This window comes from Ursus arctos, unplaced genomic scaffold (genome assembly GCF_023065955.2).
Source record: "Ursus arctos isolate Adak ecotype North America unplaced genomic scaffold, UrsArc2.0 scaffold_13, whole genome shotgun sequence".
Lineage (NCBI taxonomy): Eukaryota > Metazoa > Chordata > Mammalia > Carnivora > Ursidae > Ursus > Ursus arctos.
The window spans coordinates 45,873,729-45,896,287 of record NW_026622797.1 but is presented as its reverse complement, the minus strand read 5'-3'; the positions used below and the strand labels follow the sequence as shown (position 1 = coordinate 45,896,287).

The 22,559-nt window shown below is 38.0% G+C and overlaps 1 protein-coding gene across 5 annotated transcripts in view; it reads right to left on the bottom strand.

Moving 5' to 3' along the window:
• Positions 1-19,616, bottom strand: part of HS3ST5 (heparan sulfate-glucosamine 3-sulfotransferase 5) — a 147,661-nt gene extending 128,045 nt beyond the window's left edge. For 3 of the 5 annotated variants that reach the window (XM_057311134.1, XM_048225976.2, XM_044388801.3), the window contains exon 1: positions 19,376-19,602. The gene's annotated coding sequence lies outside the window, so the exon portion shown is untranslated. Of the gene's footprint in view, positions 1-19,375 lie in introns of all 5 variants that reach the window. The other 2 variants (XM_048225977.2, XM_057311135.1) reach the window with 1 other exon arrangement.
• Between the last annotated feature and the right edge of the window lie 2,943 nt (positions 19,617-22,559).

Sequence of the window (22,559 nt, the reverse complement as noted above, 5' to 3'; positions counted from 1 at the left end):
ATTTAGCTAAAGGCAAACAGAGAGGATAGGGTTAAAACCCACAAAAGAGCACATCAATTAGCCCATTTACAGTGGGTTGGAATTGTGGGACGGGGGTCATGCGGGCTGTACAGATTTTCAGAATCACTTCATTATTGCCAAATTGAAATGTGTATAATGCTCTTTCCTTCATTCTGTATTTTCGGTGAAACCATACATTCTCTGCAGTTGATTCAGTTCAATTAAACCAAGCTTTTTAAAACATATGCTAAATTTGGGCACTGTTTTGCTTTGAGAATTATTAATTATGTATTTTAAATCTTTAAAAAATATGCATCCCCAGTTCCTTTTTTAATTACGGAAGGAAAAAACACCTTGTCTATCTTCTCTTTCATAACTTGCTTTTTAAAAACATGTTCTCTGTGTATAATTCTCAAGCGTTTTTCCTTTTTTGTTTCCTCTTCCTACATTTTCTCTCCCTGTATACTCTCAGCCTTTCTACTGAGTATTGTCTTTCTTTTCACCAACTCACTAAGTGGTCCTGGTATCAACAACTGGGGATTCAAATTCTGGGTACTCATTGTAATGAAAAGAAAGCTGCTCAGGAAGAAGAGAAAAAGAATTTGTTCCTGTTCCAGTTTTTATTTTGAAATCCTCTATGCTGGGAACTGGCATGCAAGTTTGAATTTAAGTTGGTTAGAAATATCCATTGAAGAATAGAACTTCAAATAGTGATTGATGGCAGATCAGGAGGGAAAAGGCAAAAGAAAGGGAAGAAGGCGGAGAAGACAAAGGAGGAACAAAGGCGAGTGACTGTGTTGGCGAGCAGTGGCACGAAGTTCAAGATTTTCCTTCTTTCAAGGTAATTCTCAAGGAATAGCATAAAGAGAATTTTGGACGTATCTTTAAAATCCACGGAACCTATCATTCTCATAGAATTTTGACATCATGCCCAGGTTGTTCACGGTCTCTGATTTTTCTGTCAAAGACCTGGGTGGCAAAACTGATCCATCATCCATGGCAAAAATGTCAAGATGCTGTTGTGAAGAGACCAGATGGAATAAAATGGAAAGGTTGCTAAAACACTTAGCTAAAATATTCATTATGAGTAGTAATTACAAATTGAAATTACAAAACAAAAGTTCCATGGGAGCAGAAGTGATTCCGCAGCCCCGTTCATCTGTGTGCCCCCCTAGGTATAGCCCACATTTTCATTGCCTAATTTGAAAGCCAAAGCCCGTTGTATTCTTGGACCTTCAATGAAATGAACAACAACAAAATGCATAAAAAAATCTGGGATCACAATTCATGTCTTAAGGGATTTTAGCTTATTTTAGCCATCGCAGCAGCTGCTCTTGTTGCTGAGAATACGATGGACAAGGACACTACCAGCACCTCTCCAGCTAAAGCAGTGGCAAGGCGAATACCAGCTATATGACAAGAAGTGGCTCATGTGGGGCTGCATTAAATGGCTTACTGTAGAAGTTAAACTGATGTTGCGTTACTTTTCCAGAAGGCAAATGGACCCTCTGATGTATTCCTAAGAAGATGAACCATATTCCATTAAGGCTTGGGCCGTTTCCATGTAATTCAGATCTCGGTTTCGGAGGTACCAAGAACTGTAGCCCTTCAGAGAGACCAGGCACCATGATCACACAGGCCGGCTACATTTAGGTAAAGCTCCCTCAGCACTCATGGTGGTGGTGAGCCAGCATGGGCTTTTGCCAACTCAGAGACAACTTGTTCCCTGCGGGCATCTCAACTGTAATTATTATAAAATTTGCACTTAAATTGAGACAAGAGTTACATACGTGTGTCTTCTACCCTATTCCCCTTGTTCTGTCCTACGCCTCTACTCCACATTCCCCATGCAGGCTGCAAATACTGAAGACTGTTTTCAGTCCTCCGCTATATCTTATTTCCTCCCAGCTAAATGTTCTCATTCCCTTCAGGGTGCTCCTTGGCCTTTCACAGTCCTAGGTACCCTGCTCTGAACACGCATTGTCTCTGGTCCAGTTAGAGTACGCCTCTCAAAGCGTCATGCCATCTCTCAGGCATGGCCGTGGGTGTGCGCACAGCCTAGAGGACAAGAGGCTGTCATCTGCTTTGCTCCGGAAATATTCTTATTACAAATCGAATCTAAGGTCATATGAGCTTTTTGGGGCAATTACATCATCTAACTCATACTTTTAATAACTAAATGAATGCTAGAATCTTTCATGTGTGTTTCTTTCAAGTTCCTCCCAATGCACTTTTTTTTCTTTTGACTAGACGATGGGACTTTTCATTATTCTCATTTCATTTAATTTCCCCAGATTTGGCCCAGTGGTTATAGCCAATACAGATCTTTCTCAGCCTTGATTCTAGCTTTCATGGTATGAGTTATTCCTCAGTTTTTCAAGCCATCTGCAAATTTGATTTCCAGGATGCCACTGGCTCCTAACACCCATTCTAGAAGCACTTTCACCATAGTAAAATTAAAGATAAATTATATAGGGACGCCTGGGTGGCTCAGTCTGTTAAACGTCTGCCTTTGGCTCAGGTCATGATCTCAGGGTCCTGGGACTGAGTCCTGCATTGGGCTCCTTGCTCAGCAGGGAGCCTGCTTCTCCCTCTGCCTGCTGCTCCCCTTGCTTGTGTTCTCTCTCTCTGACAAATAAACTCTTCAAGATAAATTATACAAACATTTTGTATGATCCCTATCTAAGTAAGCTTCCTTTCTATTAACTTTAGAAGCTTTTATATGAGTCTTATGAATATATTTCTTATTATTATGCCACATGCCATGAAAATAAAAACTTCATTTACCAAGACAAGTGTTTAACTTAATTATGTCAGGAGGAAATGTGTTAAAAACCGGCTTTCATTTCTGGATTACACAGAAGGACCAAAAAGTTATTTCCATTTATGATACTGTAGTGGTACAAAAAATACTTGGCATAAAAGACTAAGCTAGAAGAATCAAATAGAATCCAAAATAGACTCGGAGTGCTTAGAGGCTTTGAAATTGTTGAAAGATCATGTAAGGTGATTGCTAATGTCTGAGACAAAATGAATGGGAGAAAAAGATACCCTCACGTGACATGTGCACAGGTTATGTCCCCCACATTATTTTGCAACCTTAAGGGAAATATGTTAGAAAGCATATTGTCACACTCTGGAGTGATTTTATGTTTGGCAACTGGAATTCAGTATTTCAAGCCTGGGTGTGGGTATGGTCTGTAACTACCTTTCACTGATCCCAGATCAAACCTATCTGTGTCAAGGGAGGTTCTGCTCGAGAACAGGTAAGCTGTTTGCTTACCTGGGGCTTAACAGAAGTTAGACATCAAATTAGTAGGAGTCTCCCCTCCAGGAGCTACAGAGCTGCTTCCAAAGGAGAGCAGGCCTGGCCTTCTGCAAAGTCATTGTCATGGTCACGGTGGATATTCCAAACTCCTGCTGGGTCTTCCCTGTGGGGAGCTCCTGGCATTGGGTTAGGATATGCAGGGGCGGGGCTGGGGGGGGGGGTAACATGGTGATGTTGATGCTTTCATGCTCTTTTCTCATTGACTGTACCAGAGCAATGGGCACCCCCTAATCTATCACTCCTCCTCTTGAACCCTAAAATCACAACGCCAACTTCGTATGCTGTAAGTCCTGGTGGGAAAAACAAAAGTGGCAGTGGCGGTTTATGATTTCCTATTAACAAGTACATTAATTGGATCAAATGCTTTTACACGTAATTTCCAATATTATTCAACATTTCAGTGGTCTTCTAATTAACTTAGACATGTTTACTTTTACAACCCCATCAAAGAACTCTCGATTTCTTCTCTCTCTGAACATTAAAGCAACAGCCATTAACTCTAAATATATTGCCTTGGGTTTTTAACTCCCTTCACTTGCCCACTGTGGTAAGTTGTAGAGCTCTCCTGTTAGTGGTTCTGTCCTTCCAGCTCTTCTCCCGGGCGTTTGTCTTCCGGCCTGCAGGTGTAGGCCTTCTCAGCAGCGTCCTCCCTCCCTTTCCTTCATAACGTTCCAATCTGGGCTAGTTCCCCTATACGCCTGTCCCCAGATACCTCAGGAGAAAATACACTTCCAGTTGTAAAGTACTTCTAGTCTCCTGGGGCAGGAGCTGAAACATGCACGGGCCACCTTTTGGCCTAGAAGAGGCAGGCCAAATCCCCAGCTTGGCATTCAAAATCTTTCACAATTTTACCTTGATGACCTCCCAACCCATCTCCGCCCCCCACTCACAGCCTCAGTTCACATGTGGTGAGGTCAAGCCCATCAAGCTGCTTCCTGAGCTTCTTCCCTGTTCTGTGCATTTTCCCACCTCTTTCTTTGCCTGTAACCAAATCCCAACCTTCCTCATGGGCTACAATGCTCTTCATTTTACTTCTAGTGGTTTTTTGTTTTTTTTTTCTCCTCTTTCCCAGAAGAGTCCTTTCTTTTCCTGTTTTCATGCCTTGACCCACCACCCTGTTTTTCTCTCCCTGGAAATGTCCTTACCTTATCCTTGGATGTCCAGGTGCCCCTTTGTGAACTTTTATCTTATCAACTGGAAGTAATTTTTTTCTTCTTCTCAGAACATCTGAATGTATTCATCTACACCTTCCCTGTAGGATGTATCAATTCTTAAACTTTTAATTTGAAATGAATTTAGACTTATAGAAAAGTTTCGAGTTCCTAATATATCCTTTAATCAGATTCTCCGAATGTGAATCTCTCATATAACCATATTGGCAAAATGAAGGAATTAACACTGCCACAATACTTACAATTAAACCCTAGAGTTTATTTGGATATCACTATTTTTCCAGTAACGTACTTCTTCTGGTCCAGGATCCAATTCAGGATCCCACATTGCATGGAATTGTCATGCCTCCTTAGCTTCCCCCAAACTGTGACAATTCCTCAGCCTATCCTTACCCTTCATGACCTTGACAACTTTTTACCACATAATATCATCACATTTGTACACGTGTGTTTCCTCACTCTGCCGTAAGTTTCCTGAAAGGATCCGTCACTGAGACATGTGTTTATTCCCAGTAGCACACGATAAGAACTCAATAACCACTACTTAACTGCATGTCAGAAACGATTAGAAAGAACAGTAACAAAATCTACGTAACGAAATGGTGAGCTGTGTGCCATGGTAACTTTAAGTTTTTACAAAAGTTAAAGGGCAAGACTGCAAAATTGCAAGACACAGAACTCTCTTTGCAGATACTGTATCTGAGCCCATTTTCTCCAAGTGCCAAGAGCAGAAATCGCTGGAGCTCCTCATGGCACAGGGATACCCAGTGGCCGGCAGGAAGGGCAGATGCAGCCTCAGTCTCAGCATCTAGCACGACTGTTGTCAGATCCCACTAAAAATAGACCTCATCTGTCCTTGCACTGTGCACAGATCACTGAGCTAAAGTAATTACTCCCTACCTCTCTTAACACCTGGGTTTCTGTCCTGTAGCTTTCTGTTAAGAGACTCAGGACGGAGAACTCCAATCTTCTTGCCTGGAACCCTGAATTTGCCTAGAACCCTGAATCCCAGCTGGCTCCTTTTCTGGTTCTCCCTACAAGTGACTGATGGTATGTCCTTGAGGCCTCATACCATGATACCAGAACTCACCTACTCTTTGGTATCTCCAGTTGCCTGGATTTCCCCAATGTTATAACCCATCTGACTCTATTGTGACCACTCCTCCGGGAAACCACGACAGTGCTCAGCTGACAGGTCCGTGCCTTTTTTATGCGGTCATACCCCCTGGTTGTGCTCCTTGATCATAGTGGTTTCTTCTCCTTTCCCACCAGTTCCTACTGCAAAGTCCTAGCATATTTCAGAATTGTGCCCATTCCCATTATGACTCAGATGTGCTTGGTTATTTCACTTTGGTACTAATCTCAAATTATTATGGTATCTGCCTAAATCCACATTTTCTCACTATTATTGTAGAGACTGAATCCGTGCTCCCCCCTCCCGCTGAACTTGTGAGCTTCGGCCTGCCAAACAGTCCACTCATCTCCTGGGGCCACAGAAGCTTTGCTTTGTTTTGAAGGGACTCTAATTACTGACATCTAAAATAGGACATTCTTTAATTTCAATTCTACCCTGCATTAGCTTCAGATCTTTCACAAAGATCCAGAAATAGCATCTGACAGGTTCAAGAGAAATTGAACTGATATCTGTTGGGTTTTAACTGGAGCATTGCTGCATAATTTTTCATTTTCTTTGGAAGGTCTTACCACAAAGGGAAAACATGCCTAGTAGGGTCCCACAGAGGTGTTTTGACATTAGGCTTAATAAAGCATGAAGAACTCATTAATAAATAATGTTCTGGTAGGTTAACAAATAAAGCTGAATGCACTGGCTAGACCCTGGAGTGAATCAAATCACGCATGCAGCCATGCGACTTGTTAACTTGCCGTGGTCTCTTCCCAACGTCTGGCAGAGCCCGACGCAACGAGGCACAAATAAAGCCAGCATCGCACAAACGCATGCACCTTCGGTTATGATGCCGTTTTTTTTCCACACTCTGTGGGCCCCAAACTGTAAACAAACCTTCACTGCTGTCGATCAGGAGGCATTCCACTGATACATTTAATCTTTGCTAAAAGGAAGATTCCACTCCTCAGCATTTCTACAGGACAGTAGACATAGGTATATCCTCTCATCTCATAGCCTTTGTCTCATAATCTACAAACAGGGAACTAGAGAATGAGCTAATGCGTGCAGGCAGGCTGGTCTATTCAGGCAAAATGGTTAACTGATGAACTCTCTTTAGTCAGACCCAGAAAATCTTCAGGAGGGTCCAGAAACAGAGAAAAGAATCATCCTCTGTTTAAAAAAAGAAGAAAAAGAAAAAGAAAGAAAGAAAGAAAGAAAGAAAGAAAGAAAGAAAGGAAGAAAGAAAAGGAAGGGAAAGGAAAGTGAAGAAAAGAAAGTGCAGTGCGCCTAAAGAACTCTTTCCTGGATTCTGAAGGTTGCCTGTTTCTGGCTGGAGAGAGATTCCCGAGTCAGGCCCCCCGTCCCCCCCTCCGCCGCAGTGGTGGGTGGGAGGGAAGCTATGGTACTTCAGGCAGTCTCATTTCTCTTTTGGTTCTCTGGTGCTGAAGGCAGCTGCCGCTTCACGAAGCTTTTCTCATGATTAAAAGCTGATGGACAGCTGTCAAGTGTCAGTTAAGCATGACTCACTCCAGCTGCTCACCAGTCTGGAGGGACAGAGTCTCCTGCCCCCCACTCTTCTGACTGTGCACATTCACCACTCCCTGACGGGTTTAGCTGGAAAGCCAACTGCCATGCAACACAATGCAAACATCTCCAGGCACTGTTTGGATGAAACAACTTGTTGGGTGGGTTCAATTTCAACTCAAAGGGCTTGCCAACCATGCCCATATGCACGGATTTACGCATCTTGCCAGACCTTTTATGTGGTTATGATGACAAAGTCATTGAGTTGCCATTTAAATTCTGCTCCACAGCTGCAGATTTAAAGCAACCACTATCCCGAGAGCAAAAATATTCTATTAAACAATCTTTCTTGAATCTTTTCACAATTCCTGGATGCTTTATATATATTTATATGATATAAGGTTATATATTTATAGTTTCTTCATTTCCAAGTTTATGGAAACAATGAAAATGAAGGAGTGGTCAGGGCTCAAAGTGTTGCAAGGCAAGATTTTTATTTTTGAGAAAACAAGAGAAGCCGTGTGGAATAGGAGAAATGTGAGCAGTTCATAGCAATTGAGGCTTACGCAGCCCTTTCCATGACTCATCTCCTTTAGCCCCAATCATCCTCTGATGTTGGCAACCGTATCATCTGCATTTTACATACGAGGAAATTGAGACTTAGCAAGTTGAAGGTGTCCATGGTCACACAGATACTGAGTAGCAGAACTCGGGATTTAAATTTAGGCAGTCTGATTCCAAAGTTCACATATGCTTAATCCATTCGTGGATGGCTCTACCACTCACCAGGACAAAACAGAACCCACGCACCACCCCCAATTAAAATGAGATGGTTTTCAATGCCGAGTTGCAAAACAAAATCAGAAAGAATATTTTCATTTTGTTACCTGAATAAGTAAGCAGTTCTAGTTTCAATGACAAATGTCCTTGACATTTACTCAAATATATACTGGTTTGAATAATTTTCTTCAGAAAATAAACAATACTCAAAAACTTAGTGTTGAAAATTGATTCTTTTGGAAAGGAGGAAAGCTTGGTTGAAAGGGTACTGAGCCTTTCAGTAGGTATGAAGTTTTGAAAGAATGATGCCATCTCCTGATGAGCTGGGAGTGAGCTGGAATTCACACAGACCACCCTGAAGAAACGGGAAATGAAATACCCTGATTAGGCCTAGCATGAGATGGCATTATTTGATTCCTGTTAAGAATCAACCACCTAACTTCCCTGTGTTGAGTTCAAACTACTAGGAAATACACATGAATACACTTTTGGTGTAAGCTTTTGTATGCACTGAACTATTAATACATAAAATGCAGAAAGAATTTATAATGGTCATGTCAGTCCATATAGAATTCTTATTTATTATTAATTCTGTGTAATCTGACTTCCTTCTTATGCCTCTGTGCTCTACTTCCCCAAACAGACTGAAAGCTCTTTGCGGGAGGAAACTGCATTTCGTATTTCTTTGTTACCCTTTTGAAAACAATTCTACTTTCCACAGTAAGTGATTTATTATGCAACTCTGAACTCTAGACAAAAATGTGTAAATGCAAATGCTCATTCACAATAAATGTGGTGCCTCGAGGCACTATTTCTAGCTTATAAGTATTTGGATATTATATTACATGATATTGTCTGTCAAACCATACTTTCAATCACATTATTTTTACCAATTTACATAATGTGTGAAAAGACAATGAAAGGCAAAGGTATATTCAATTTTATTCAGCTCAAGAGGCAAACTAAGACACTCTATCACCTAGGTTTACATAGAAAGGAAAACTGGTCCACTAGTTCCCTTGGTTATCAGAGAACAATTCATCTATGAAGTGATTAAAAATGGGAAAAAAATCCTTTGGGAGAAGAATATGCAAAAAATGTGGTGCCTTCTAAATCACATAAATATTCATGGAAGGGGGGAGAGGAAAAAAGGGATAGAAATTTCCAAGGACATCACTAAGGGCTTCAGACAAAATGAATTCAATCAATCAAAAATAAGATAAATCAGTTTTTTTCACAGTTTTCTCCCTCATTGGTAATCTGAAATATATTAGCTTTGTGTTTTCTTAAACATCCTTTTCTGGTATTGTTGAAAATAATAAACAATTAGTCTAAAATGTCTAAGGTTCTAATGCTAATAATTAGCCATCACATTAATAAGAACCAGATGTAGTTTTAAATTATAATTTTAAACTAACTTTACTTATTAGAGAAGACTTTAATTGAACTGTGTTTTGAATATCGGAACAGATAGAAGGTCCAGTTTTTAGCTTTTTAGTCTTATAGGATTTACAAGTGTACAGTAACGAGTAAAAAGTGGGTAAATTGTGCAGTGAACTTCATTTGCTATCAGACAAAACCATCAAAACCTTGATAAGTTCACAAAGTACTCATTAAGTCTGCTGGACCCTGGGTATTTACAGCTGTTTTCCATAATCATCATCATCAATCATTTAGAGCCTTGTACCTACTGCTACTACATACTTGTTAATTTACTTAAGATTTAAATTATATTGGTTTAATAAATGATATGCCTACAAATACCTATGAAAACTCTATTCTGTGCCTTGAGAAACCCCAATTTTGTCATTATATAAAGCCATGGTTATATCTTTCATTTCAAGCAAATTTAGAATCCATTTATAAGAACCAAATGTACACCTTAAGATGTATTATAATGCTTAAAGTAGAAGCTGTCTTAGAAAATTAATTGATACTGCTTTAACTGTTTAAGTTTTTTTGATTTTTTTTTTTTTTTTTTTTTTTTGCATATGAAACTCCCTGGGCTTAGCAGATAGGATTTTTTATGCTTTTTCGTTGTGTTTTGAATATATTGCCTCTGTGCTCTATTAAATCTACTGAAATTATTTTCCAATGAGTTACATAATTTCCCCTTCTGAGGGTTCAGAGAGTTCTCACATGACTCTGTATCATTTCCTAGGGACGCCAAGGGACCCGGGGCCCAGATGCTACTCACACTGTTTTCTAAACTCAGCATTTTACTATTTATAACTTTCTCCTTCCACAATTCATTGAAAAATAATACAGTCGTATTTCATTTGTGCTCTATATACCGATGAATAGGTAAGTAATTTCAAGACTTCATAGATAATTTCATTTATTTTTCAAAGAAAAAACTCTCAAAAGATTATTCTATTTTTTTTTAATCACTTCTGGTAGTGTTACAGCAGTTATCAAATAAGGGAGGCCGTTCTGGGAGCTCAGGCACACTTACAGGTAAGATGACTTGGTGGAATTCAAAGGTATGGTCAGCCAGTGTTCCTTATTTTAAAGGAAACGTTATTTTAGTAATAAGCACTGGAAAATCTCGGGTGGAGTGATGTACCTGGAAACAAACTCGACTGGGATTTTAAAGACTGGATTCCGATCTCAGTTCTACCACTCACTGGCTTCCTGGACCTGCACATACCATCTAGCTTGCACAAATTAAGTACCCTCTTGGGGACTCCATTTTCACACCTGCAAAATATAAGCAGTTGGAATACAATTTCTGGGATCACTTCCAGCTCAAACAGGCTGTGATGCTAGAGCCTTGGTACTTAGCTTTGGTATTACACGAGGACCAACAGGAAAATAATTCTTAAAGTGGCATCACAATATGAATACATTAAAAATGACTATAGGTTATTTCTTTAATTTTTAAAATTTTTATTTATTTATAAGATTTCTATTTATTTATTTGAGAGAGAGAGTGAGCCAGAGAGAGAGCACAGCTGGGGTGGCGGGAGGCAGAGAGAGAAGGAGACTCCCTGCTGAGCAGGGAGCCTGATGTAGGACTCGATCCCAGGACCCCAGGATCATGACCTGAGCAGAAGGCAAATGCTTAACTGACTGAGCCACCCAGGCACCTCTATAGCTTATTTCATTTAAATAGAGTTTTAGAGTTCGATCCTCATTTCTCTGAGAATCAAGAAAAAAATCTTATCTCAAGGGTCCATAACTAGATACTTTCAAAAATCAGAATAATTCTAAAAGTTAATGTATTTTTACCTGATGTTTGGATCTTTTTGAACTAAGGTGGCATTGCTTAACATCACTGACAAGGATTATGGTTCTAGTAATACCATAATTTAAAAATCACTCCATAAATTGTAAACTCTCAGGACAAAAGACAAAAAAATTAAATTTAATGCCATTTTTTTATTCTTCACTGTTTGACCCCTTTGGAAATTCCACAGCATTACTTGGAGACCATTTGTTAATTAGATGGCCTGTAATAAAACCAGGCAAAGAACTCTAAAGCTAAAATTTAGGAAACACACGAGTTGACGGCTTTTGTTTGGGCAAACTCTAAGGTCAAGATCTCAAGTGTGAATGTCAATGTCTGGAGGCTTGTCATTAAAATAAGAATAGTTGGAAAAGTCATTTAATAATGATTCCGCCCTCCAAATCCAATCCACATACTCTGATTTTAAGTCAGACAGACTGAACATACAAAAACATCTGCCTGAAGAGCTAGTCCTGATATAGAAGTATTGGTTGTGACCCCACTGCCCTGCATCCTGTCCTATCACCCCCCCCCCCCCCCGCCTCCGCCTCCACCTCCACCTCTGCTTGTCTTTGTTTGCTTTCTTTTAGGCCTTTGTGGAGTCTATATACTATTACGCAATTCACTTTCTTGTTACAATTCATTTTTATGGTCTGCATGTCCCTCCCAAAATGCCACATTTTGTTCACTATTGCCTCTCAAGTCCTAGAACAGCCCGGCACTTAGTAGTCATTAACCAAAGACTCGCTGAATGAAAGAAGAAATGACGTTTGCACTGGATTATAACATATCCAGCTACGGGTCTTGATTCTCAGCTGGAATCACAGTACTATGTGTAAAAAACAAATACGTTTCAAGCCAGTATAGTTTATAAATTTCATACCGGGCTTCGCTGGACATTTGCTTCCCTTGTTATAAAAATCAATCATTAAAGTTGGCAGTGTTGACCCACACGGTGAAAATGCTGTTGTCATGGCCTGGTGCATAGATACCTTACTCATGAAAGATGAGCAATGAATAGAAGAGCAGAGTGAATTACCCGAGCACGAGGACCGAGACAGAACACTATCGTTGCAAAATATTGGCTCGGACACTCATCTCATCTGTTTGATTTTAGCCGACTTGATGAAACTGCCATCTAGAATTTTCTTATTCAAAGGAGAAGACCAATACCTTAGTAATGTGTGGTTTCCATAGTTCAACTTGCACTTATTACAGGTGTGGTTATTCTAATAGCAGCAGACAAAAGAGGATATTTGAGCAATCTTTACTTTCTCAAACAAAAGCAAGGAAATTCTGGCCCACATAGTTGAGGCCCAGTAGGAGAGAAAGAAATTAAACTGGAGAAAATTTATGTAAGCTGGAAAAAAACTCGAGGAATAAAACGGTATTCTGGAATATAATCCCTTCATTTAAATCTCTTTTTGCTGAAGTAATCTATCATAAAGGCCAATGTATTACATTTTTATTTTTGAATATTTTTCTCTTTTTATTTTAATAGGAGTGTCACCTGCTAGCATACATGACATTTCTTCACAATTTTAGGTCAGAAAAAATAAGCTTTTTTCACCTCGTAATTTTTCATGCTCTACAAAGTTTGCCATCATAAACCACTTTGCATTTATTATAAATAGGTATTACATTAGAAACGCTATTCAACTGTATTCCATTTCACTTGTGAGGCTAAGCAGCTTTGCATGACAACTAAGTTGAGTTGCTGGGATGATGCTTGGAGGATGTGTTAACCTGGAACTGAAGTTACCTAGTTGTGCCTTACTGGACTCAGAGTCTGCAAAATGAGGGCAAGAAACCTGCTGCAAGGAGGATGGAAAGCTATTACAATCTGCATTCCTAAATGGAATGAAAATTTTTGCTCAGCAAAAACCTCTTGATGGCAAAAACTGTGAAATTATATTCTGCCGTTAAGAATACCTGTTGGGGTGGGAGGAAGCTGAAGGGTCCACTTTCCTTCAAATTAAAAAACTTTAGTGTACATATTTACGGTCTTAGTGGAAGCTATGGTTTGTTTGTCTCCCAAAGACAGGCAACTTGGAACTCCTTTATGCTGATAATGAAAAAAAAAATATTGTCATTAGTCAAGTACTTAATTTTTGGTTAATAGGTGGTTTTGTCTTTGATATAGACGTATTTTCTCTTGAAAATAAATTTCAATATAATTGCTTTGCTTTATAACAGAGAAGATGACTTTTTGGACTTAGTCTGGCACCTAAAATGTGGACCATTGCTATTTCTTGGGAAGTTTTTAGAAGTTAGGTTTATTTGCTGAACAAACTCCTATGTCAGCCCTTAAAACTATTATTTATTGATGACTGTATACTTTCATAATATGAGCATTCACTACAAAGTTCCTCTTTCATTTTAATTAATGCTTTCTGGCCCTAAATTTCACCTTTGCTTATTTTAAAAAAATTTTTTTAAAGATTTCATTTTTAAGTAATCTCTACATCCAATGTGGGGCTCGAACCCACAACCCCAAGATCAAGGGTCATGGGCTCCACCAACTGAGGCAGCCAGGTCAACTCCCCCCACAAATTTCACCTTTTCTGATATTAAGATTCTAACTCCTAATTTCTTTAGATTGCATTTGCCTATCCTTTCATTTTCAAATTTTTGCCTAACTTTGTTTTGGACCCATCCTTGTGTGCAAGCTGAGAATTTGTTTCTGCAATGTGATCTAATTGAAAATAATTTCTTTGAAATAAACGTATTTCCATTTATTAATATGAAGGATACGAAAGGGATATTTTTTCATAATATTTTCAGTTTTCTGTTAAAGGTTTTGAAAATCATTATATGGTCTATTTGCCTTGCTTAATATTTATATATCACTTCTTAAGCATATTTAATAGGGTGCGTATTTTCTTCTAATTTATAACTTTGTAAGTTCATGTAATAACCTACCATGAAGTTTGTAACTTCACGTAATAACCTTGATCCTTCCATATCTTCAGAGTATTTATCATTCCCTATTATGAGTACAGAAAAAATTTTTCTTCTCTCTCCTCCCCATTCTTTGTGACCCAGTATTGGATAACAGCATGACTTTCTAAGCATCCTTTTTTTTTTTCCTACTCTTAAATACTTCCATAACTTGATTTGTCAGGTTTAAAGGATATCCACTGATCCCTAGATATTGAGAATAAAGCAATCAGCCAACTTAGTATATGCACCAGCTTATCCCCGTTGTGTCCTCCTAAATTTGTTGGTTGCTTTAGTCCTATAGGATGTTATGCGTGTATGTTCGGTCACCCTCATCTACGTATGCATTTCAGATTTAGTTTTAGGGTTAAATAGGTTCAATGCTCACGATCAGATCCGTTCTTTTGCGGTCATCTCTTGGTTTGATGGACTCTGTCCTCCAACAGCGGCCACCAGGAGGGCTCATTGACAAGAGCATTTCCTGAGTTCCCCTATGTTCAGAATATTTGCCTCTTGCTTTTACACCTTGAAAGGCAGTTTGGTTGGTCATATAAATCTTGGGATTCACTTTCTTTCCTATGATGACAGTGAATTCACGATCTCCCAAAGCATCTTATTTCATTGTTAGATATCTCAACTGTTACTGCGCGAGTTTTGTTTCTTTTTGTAACTGTTGCCAAAATTGGTCTCCTCGAAAACTTCCAAAGGAGCAGCCTATAGTCCCTCCCACATAAACCCCCAATCTAGGCTAAAAGTACAAGTCATTGAAGGAGAGTTCTTAAGGCCAAAATGTCTCCGACAAGCCTTTTAGTAGACTTAATTAAGTTGTTACTCGGTAATGAATTGCATCTTCCTTGCCCTCCTTGTGCCCTACCCATACTGCTATTTTAAAGCAAGTTAGAAGGGTGCCTGGGTGACTCAGTTGGTTAAGCATCTGCCTTCAGCTCCGGTCATGATCTTGGGGTCCTGGGATCAAGCCCCACATTGGGGGGGGGGGGGTCCCGGCTCAGCAGGGAGCCTGTTTCTCCCTCTCCCCTCCGCTTGTGCTCTGTGTCTCTTGTGATCTCTCTCTCAAATAAATAAATAAAATAAAAAAAAAAAAGAAACTTCTCAAAAAAAATAAAGTTAGAGTAATCATTTCAGAGCTGGAAGGGACCACTGGGATCATCTACTGCAAAGGTCTTATTTTAGGATGAAGAAACTGAAGCGCAAGGAAAGGTAAAGAGAGTTCTCTACGGTCATGCCATTACCAGGAAGCTGAGCCTGACCTTGAAACCCAGAGATCTCCAGGCAAAAGGCTCTTTTCATGTCACGGCGTCCTTCAAAAATACAATGATCAATTTTTGTGTGTGGTTAGAACATTTAAGTTCTGCTCTCTTGTGTGAGCTGCCGGATATGTTAACTAACCTTATTGTGGCAATCATTTTGCAGTATATATGTGTATCAAATCATCATGTTGTACACCTTAAATTTACATAATGTTATATGTCAATTATATCTCAATAAAGATAAAAAGGATACAATGATCAAAAGTGTTTCATTGCACTTAAAGTATTCAATATAAGCTCCATGACATAAGAAAATCTACCTAATGTCTGCTAGAAAATTATCATTTCATTTCTCATTCCAACTACATACGGAACGACTCATGCAGGATAGCTGTATTAGAGAATTTTCAGTGGGTTTGCTGTTCATTTACATAAATTGTCACTTTCATTTTCTGTGTCTTGAAACTGAGAAACTTCAGATAAATGTAGATTTAGTTTTCCTACCCCAAACTCTCTAAACCATCATTTTGAAATCAAATTACACAGCTTATGCTTAAAACATAAGGGCCAGATTCTATCTTCAAATACACCACCCACTCTCTAACAGCAGAATTTGGCCCTAAAAACCCATTAACAAATATTGTCATTAAACTAAAGAGCTAATTACTTTGGATTCAGACAGAATGAACAAAATCATAGGCCAACTGCAGCTGGTAGTAATAATGGTGAGACTAACCGTATGTTACACTGGAGATTTAAAGAACAAAGATGTATTAACACTAATGTAACCAAACATATAAAATTATCCTCCAAATGGAGGAAACTATTATCATTGGAAAATTCTTGAAAGTACATTGGAATTATCTGATACAAGAAATAAAGGATATTTCTAAGGAATTAATTGTCATAATTTGAAGTTATCAGTGTTTAATGAAGAGAGAAACTTGAAAATTTTAGTGTACTGCAATATCCACAAATGAAGAGTTATATCTAAAAATCATTTTATCTAATTGGAAGTACTATCCTCATATTTAAATCAGTTTAATACTACACGACGCAAGAGCCTTGCTTTACGGCTATTTTAAACAAATGTTATCAGGTTTACCTTATAGTTCTATAAAAGTAAATTTCCTAGATAACTGAATATTTTCCCAGACCTTGAAAAATATTTTCAAATTACATTAATAATACATAATTTAGAAAAAGTTTTACATACCCTGAGAAGCAATACAAATCAAGCATAATTTATCAGTTGAGCATAACCATTAATAATATTTTGCTATATACCATTCCAATTTTCTTCCTATGCATCTGTCACTTTTTTAATAAAAATGGGACCACATCAAAACACGGTCTGTAGCTTGTGTTCATTTACAGTATATTATGAGCATTTCGCCCACATCAGTAATTATACTCTTACTACATAAATTTTAGTGACTCTGCAACTTCTTAAATTGAGAATAATAAACACATTTTAATCTTTTCGGTTATCTCACAAATATCATTATTATACTGTTCCGTAATAATACTAACACTCTCCAGAGATTATGACACAGCTCAATCTCCTTTCTCCTATACTAAATGGCCCCAGGTGGCTCTACTGTCCTAAAGGTGTCCCTGGCTTTTAGCTCTTTTTCTCCTTCAATATCAGATTTCCATATAAAGCTGACCAAACCTGAAGTAGACCTAAATTGGCTGTTTTCATTTTTTAGATTAATGACATGAAAGATAATCTACTGACAATGAAAATAATTAATGCTTTTACGTTCAATTACATTAATAAGTACTCAGGTATTTTCTTCACTTCTTCAACCTTCATCTTGGATGAAAATTTCCTTCCGACCTTTCTTACCCAAGAACTCATTATTGAAAAACATTTGCTCAGCCTGTCTTGTTAAAAAGTCACACCTTGCCAGACTGATGGTGACTGTTCTTTGTATTGACCTTTTATATGCAAGTTTGGAAGAGATAAAAAATGCAATTACATATGAGAGGACCAGACTAGAAGATCTTAATGGTCCATTTCTGCTCTAAAACTGATGCTTCTGTGCTTTAATAAAGTTTCTGTAATTTATTCTTTCGTTGTGTATTTTACTTCCTGAGTATGGAGGCTGTCTCACTCGGGTTCCCTGAAACTACATAGTAAGTTTTCTTTAGGGAGCCACAGCTTAAGATAAATACGCCAATGATAATGAACGTGACTCACTTGAGGACACTATTTCATTCTCTCTCCACCTGCTCCTCTGCCAAAGGAAAAAGGAAAAGAAAAAAAAAAAAGAAAGAAAAAGCAGAGGAGTAGTTTCTATGTTTCTCTGAAGTAAAAATATTACAGAAGACTTGCACTAAAAGCTTTATTAAATCTTACTTGAGAACTTCTTTGAACCGTAAACTTGTATGGTATCTATCTGAGGACTTTACAGTTCGGGTACTACAAATTTTAGGATTTTATGGTCAGATGTGGCAGTGAGAGCATTGCCTATTGAGAATAATACTGACAACAAATGCATGTGAAGATTCATTACTACGTTAATCTAATTCTGTACATTTGTAGATTACTTGAAAAAAGTGCTACCTTGTTTTATCCATGTCTATACTCAGTTTCTTTGTGTAATACTAACAACTAATATGTGTAGCTAATTGCTGCCATGGGGATATACTTTTTTTTTTTAATTATTAAGGGTTTATTTTTGCCATTTGGTATTTTATTGACAAGAAACTCTTTACAATATGAACACGTGTACACAAAAACTGACAAGAGAAAAAATGTCTATAAGCCTGCAATTCAATCAGAGGATCTTAAATACTTCACCCTTCACTAGGAAATAATATCACGTTGTACCTTTAAGGAACCAACACAATTTCAGTTCTGAATATGCCTCTACGAATCACTTTTGTTACTGGAGCAAAAAAACTTTACATAAACTTAAAATTGCACATAATAAAGATGAAATTGCTAAATGAGAGAAAGAAATATAATAAAGTGATATTCAGTAAGTGTGCATATAACCTATTATAAAGATATCACATGATTTAGGAGTTTTTATCCGCAAAGGACAATGAGTAGCTAATGATGTGTTAAGCAGATCTGTTCTTTTGAAAATCTAACACTGAGTTTTCCAAACGTAGAGAAAAAAAAAAAAAAAACTTCGAAAATGAAAAAATGCTTAGCCGACCCTGGTAATAACTCACTATTTCTGTCTTCTTAGATAGTTCTTAGAATTGAGCCAGTAAGGATAAACATCTGAATAAATTAAAACATTACAGAAAATAGGGAACCAGCTGAAGACAGTGATGAGCACATGCTCACTCTGAAAGCTAGCTGGGACCCCTGGGACTTTGCCCATCATACTGCACTTGAAAAAGGTGTATCAAAGAGAACTAACAATTCAATTTGGGGGGGGCAAAAAAGGAGCACTAACTTAGCACCTCGGTGCTAAATGTACCTTACTTATTTATTCTTGTAGCTGAAGGAAACAAACAACATAAAACCCCATTTAATATAAAGTTTGAAAATTAGAAGTGTATTGTTTTGAATGCCAACTTCACCATTTCCCAAAGGACCAAGACCCACCTTCATCAGGACCACTTGGGGGTGAGTAAGTAAAAATGAAGATTGCTGGGTCACATCTGAGATGCAGTGAATCTAACTCTCCGTGAAACGTGCCCAGGAATCAGGATTTTACAGACCCTAACCCCCCCCTCCATGTGACTCTCACCCACGTTACAATTTGAGAACCACTGTGATTATCATGATTTTTTGGGGTGAAACTGATGATCAGTCATCAAGTTTACCACTGAATCGTGCTTGCATTTCCATTGACATGACATATAACAGCTTTTAAAGTTTGCATTTTATTTTCCCTTTTTGCTGTGGAACTGTACATAGATGGCTATTTTCCCCATGTTAACTGCTTTTACTTTTGCATATTTTGTAAAACATATTAAATATTCACTTCTGATGTAATTAAGAGTCCACAATCAATGTGAGTTACTGCCAAAGTCACTCACCTTCAAGTCCTTATGCTTGTTCAGAAAGTTCTGAGCGTGTACGACGGAAATTTTCAAGAATATATACAGTGGATTCTCTAATTTCCACGTATTTCCAGGCTGGCCAAGGAGACTCCTGAAGCGGATACCAGAATCGCCATTGAGAAGAGAGGACACCGACGCTGGAGTCTCTGGGTACCCGATTATCTCTGAACAGAACAGAAACACAAGTAGTCAGTCACCTGAAATTCATAGAGAATCTGCTATGGAGAAGGTTATTTTCAGTAAACTAGCAGTGTTACTAAATTTAAACTTGGCCGGGGTTTGCTGCTCCCTGATTTAGCACAGTTGTCATTTAAAATTTCATGTCATTGTGAAGGCAGAATTGCATGATGCTGCTGCCTGCAGAGGATCCCGGTTGAATTCATATGGCTTTAATTGACTACTTCTTCTAAACGTTGCATCAAGTGGTATTACTAATTTTATTTTTGATATGCAGATGCTAGATTTTGGTGCTGAATTTCTTTCTAAGTCAAGGTTGATGAGTTCTCTTGGAAATATATCCTTACATGAGCCTCTAACACACCCCATAAAAGACAAAATGTGATACTTTTACAAAATCCCAATGGAATCATCTGGTACTTTTGCTGTTTTCTTTCACACGGATAATGCTTGCCAAGATAAGTAGACATAAACAAAAATAATCTCCTTTCTAGTCAATATGAGTTGTCTCCTCGGGGAAACCAAAATTCTAGCACTTGGCTGAATGAGTTAAGCAGACATTGGTAGTGGCTAATGGAAAAAGAGACTAAAACATCTATTTTTAAAACTGGTAATTGACAATGCAAGTATTCTCCTAAAGGCTAGAGAAAGCAACATATACAGATAAATACAAAGTCACATACAAAGTGACAGGAGTGTAATATACATGTAAGTATGGAGTATACTCTAAAACAATAGTTTGTTATGGAAGACTTTAATGTTTGGCCACCCAGAAACCATTCCCAACTTTCTTCTTCCTTGCTATGTCTCACAAATGGAGAACAGAAAATCAAATCAAATGTTCACTTTCCCAGTCCCCCTATTGCTAAGAATGGTTATGTGATTCCATTCTGGCCCATTAGATATAAGAAGTATGCTGGGTAAGAAATCCAGGCAAAAATTTGCTTTATCAGAGAGGGAGACAAACTGTGAGAGACTCTTAACTATAGGAAACAAACTGAGGGTTGCTGGAGGGGAAGTGGGGGGGGGATAACTGGGTGATGGGCATTGAGGAGGGCATGTGATGCGATGAGCACTGGGTTGTGATATGCAACTGATAAATTACTGAACTCTACATCTGAAACTAATGATGTACTATATGTTGGCTAATTGAATTTGAGTAAAAAAATTCGCTTTATTGATGAGAGATTCCTGTCCTTCTTCTCTATTTCACATAACTGCTTGCCTTGAATGATGAGGATGTGATATTTGCACGGAGGCCAGTCATCTTATCATCATGATGTAAAACACAATGAAAATCTAGAAAAACACAAAGATATAGGTCCTCTGTTGCTGAGCAGCTGAGCCAACACTACTAATGCTTCCTCTGGAATTCTATTTGTTTACAGTACCCGGTTTTCTGTTGCTTGCTAACAGAATCACTGCAGGCTGATGGTGTTGAAAAAACATTTGTTAAAAAGTAAATGCCATTGCTATAATTGTAGTGATATCATCTTTTCACATTATTATCTGCAAGTTCTCAATTCTGTGGAGTCGAGGACAGCTTCATTAGGCTGGCTGAGGTTGGAACTTGCCTTCTTTTTTACTACTAGGAAAGCTGTACATGTGGGGAATAATGGGTCACAGGGTGATGGTAACTAATTAGAATAAAATGAAATGGAAAGCCTAGTCTAGAGCTGGGTTTGGAGGAAGAGGGTCCAGTATCACGGTTAATAAAAGGATCTCATCTTTGCCTCAGTGCCAATGCTATCATATTAGTTGAAATCCCAGTGGAAGAGTTTGAAAATCCATCACAAAATTCACTCTTATTATCTTGTGATGTCCTGTGGATTCTTTGTTTGAAATATTGTTCCATCCATCACTTCATTACTTCTTTTCATCAACATTTCTTATTCAATCACAGTCTGAGCTTTCACTATCTCTTTCCTAGACTATTGCTGTGGACACTTCAACAGATTCTCTTCTTCTTTTTTTCTTAAACTTTCCAGTACGTCCTATAATTACTTTAAGATGTAACTTCTTAAAACATTTCACTAGATCCCTCTTCTGTTCAAAATATCAGAGCTCCTTTTGGCCTATTGGATTAAGTCCAAGATCCTTAAATCGGCATGTAAGTCTCCCCATAATATAGATATAATTAATAATAAAATATAGATTCTTCTAGATTTCCTATCTCCCTTCCCTAACTCTCGACATTATTTGGTGGGAGGATATGTCTCCACTGCAGAGGTGCACCCTAAATAGCTTAAGAAAACCCATGTAACTCAATCTTTACCTACAATTTTAGGAATAAGCACATGACCTTAAGAGGTTAGTAATCTCCATTCTGGCGTTTTCTTTGACCTATTATGTAAAAAAACAACTTTTGCTTTTCTTGCTGGACATAAGCATGTGATCATGTAACATTTGGAACTACTAGCAACCATCTTGGGATCATGATAGAACTTGCCAGAACTTAAGTCAACACCAAGGAAATAGCTTGCTATTTTAAATAGAAAAAGAGGAGCTGGGTCTGAGCATGTTATTTCACCCCTGGAGAGAGTTTTGCTTGTAGGTAGAATACTCTGAACTTTTCAGTTATGTGTGAATTTCTAGACTCTTTTTAAAAAATTATTATTATTAAGACAATCTGGGTTGGTATCCTCTGTTACTGGCAACCAGAAACAACTTTGCAATGTATTTATGGTTTTGTGTGTCTGCCATTTCAATAATTTCTACTACTCTCTTCTTACTTCTATTCTTTCTTTAAAAAGATCAAGCACTCTTCCTCCATGATATACTTCCAGATTCTTCTAATTCATAGTGAGAGAACCCTAATTTAAACCACTTTATTTCTCATTGTATGTACTAATAAGAGCACTCACACCAAGATATATGATGCTATAATTTCATTTGACTCTCAAATCTTAAGCTTAACATTTTTTCTCTTATCTCCAGACTTTTATTTCTAATTGAATAGATGACATCTCAACTTGGATGACTT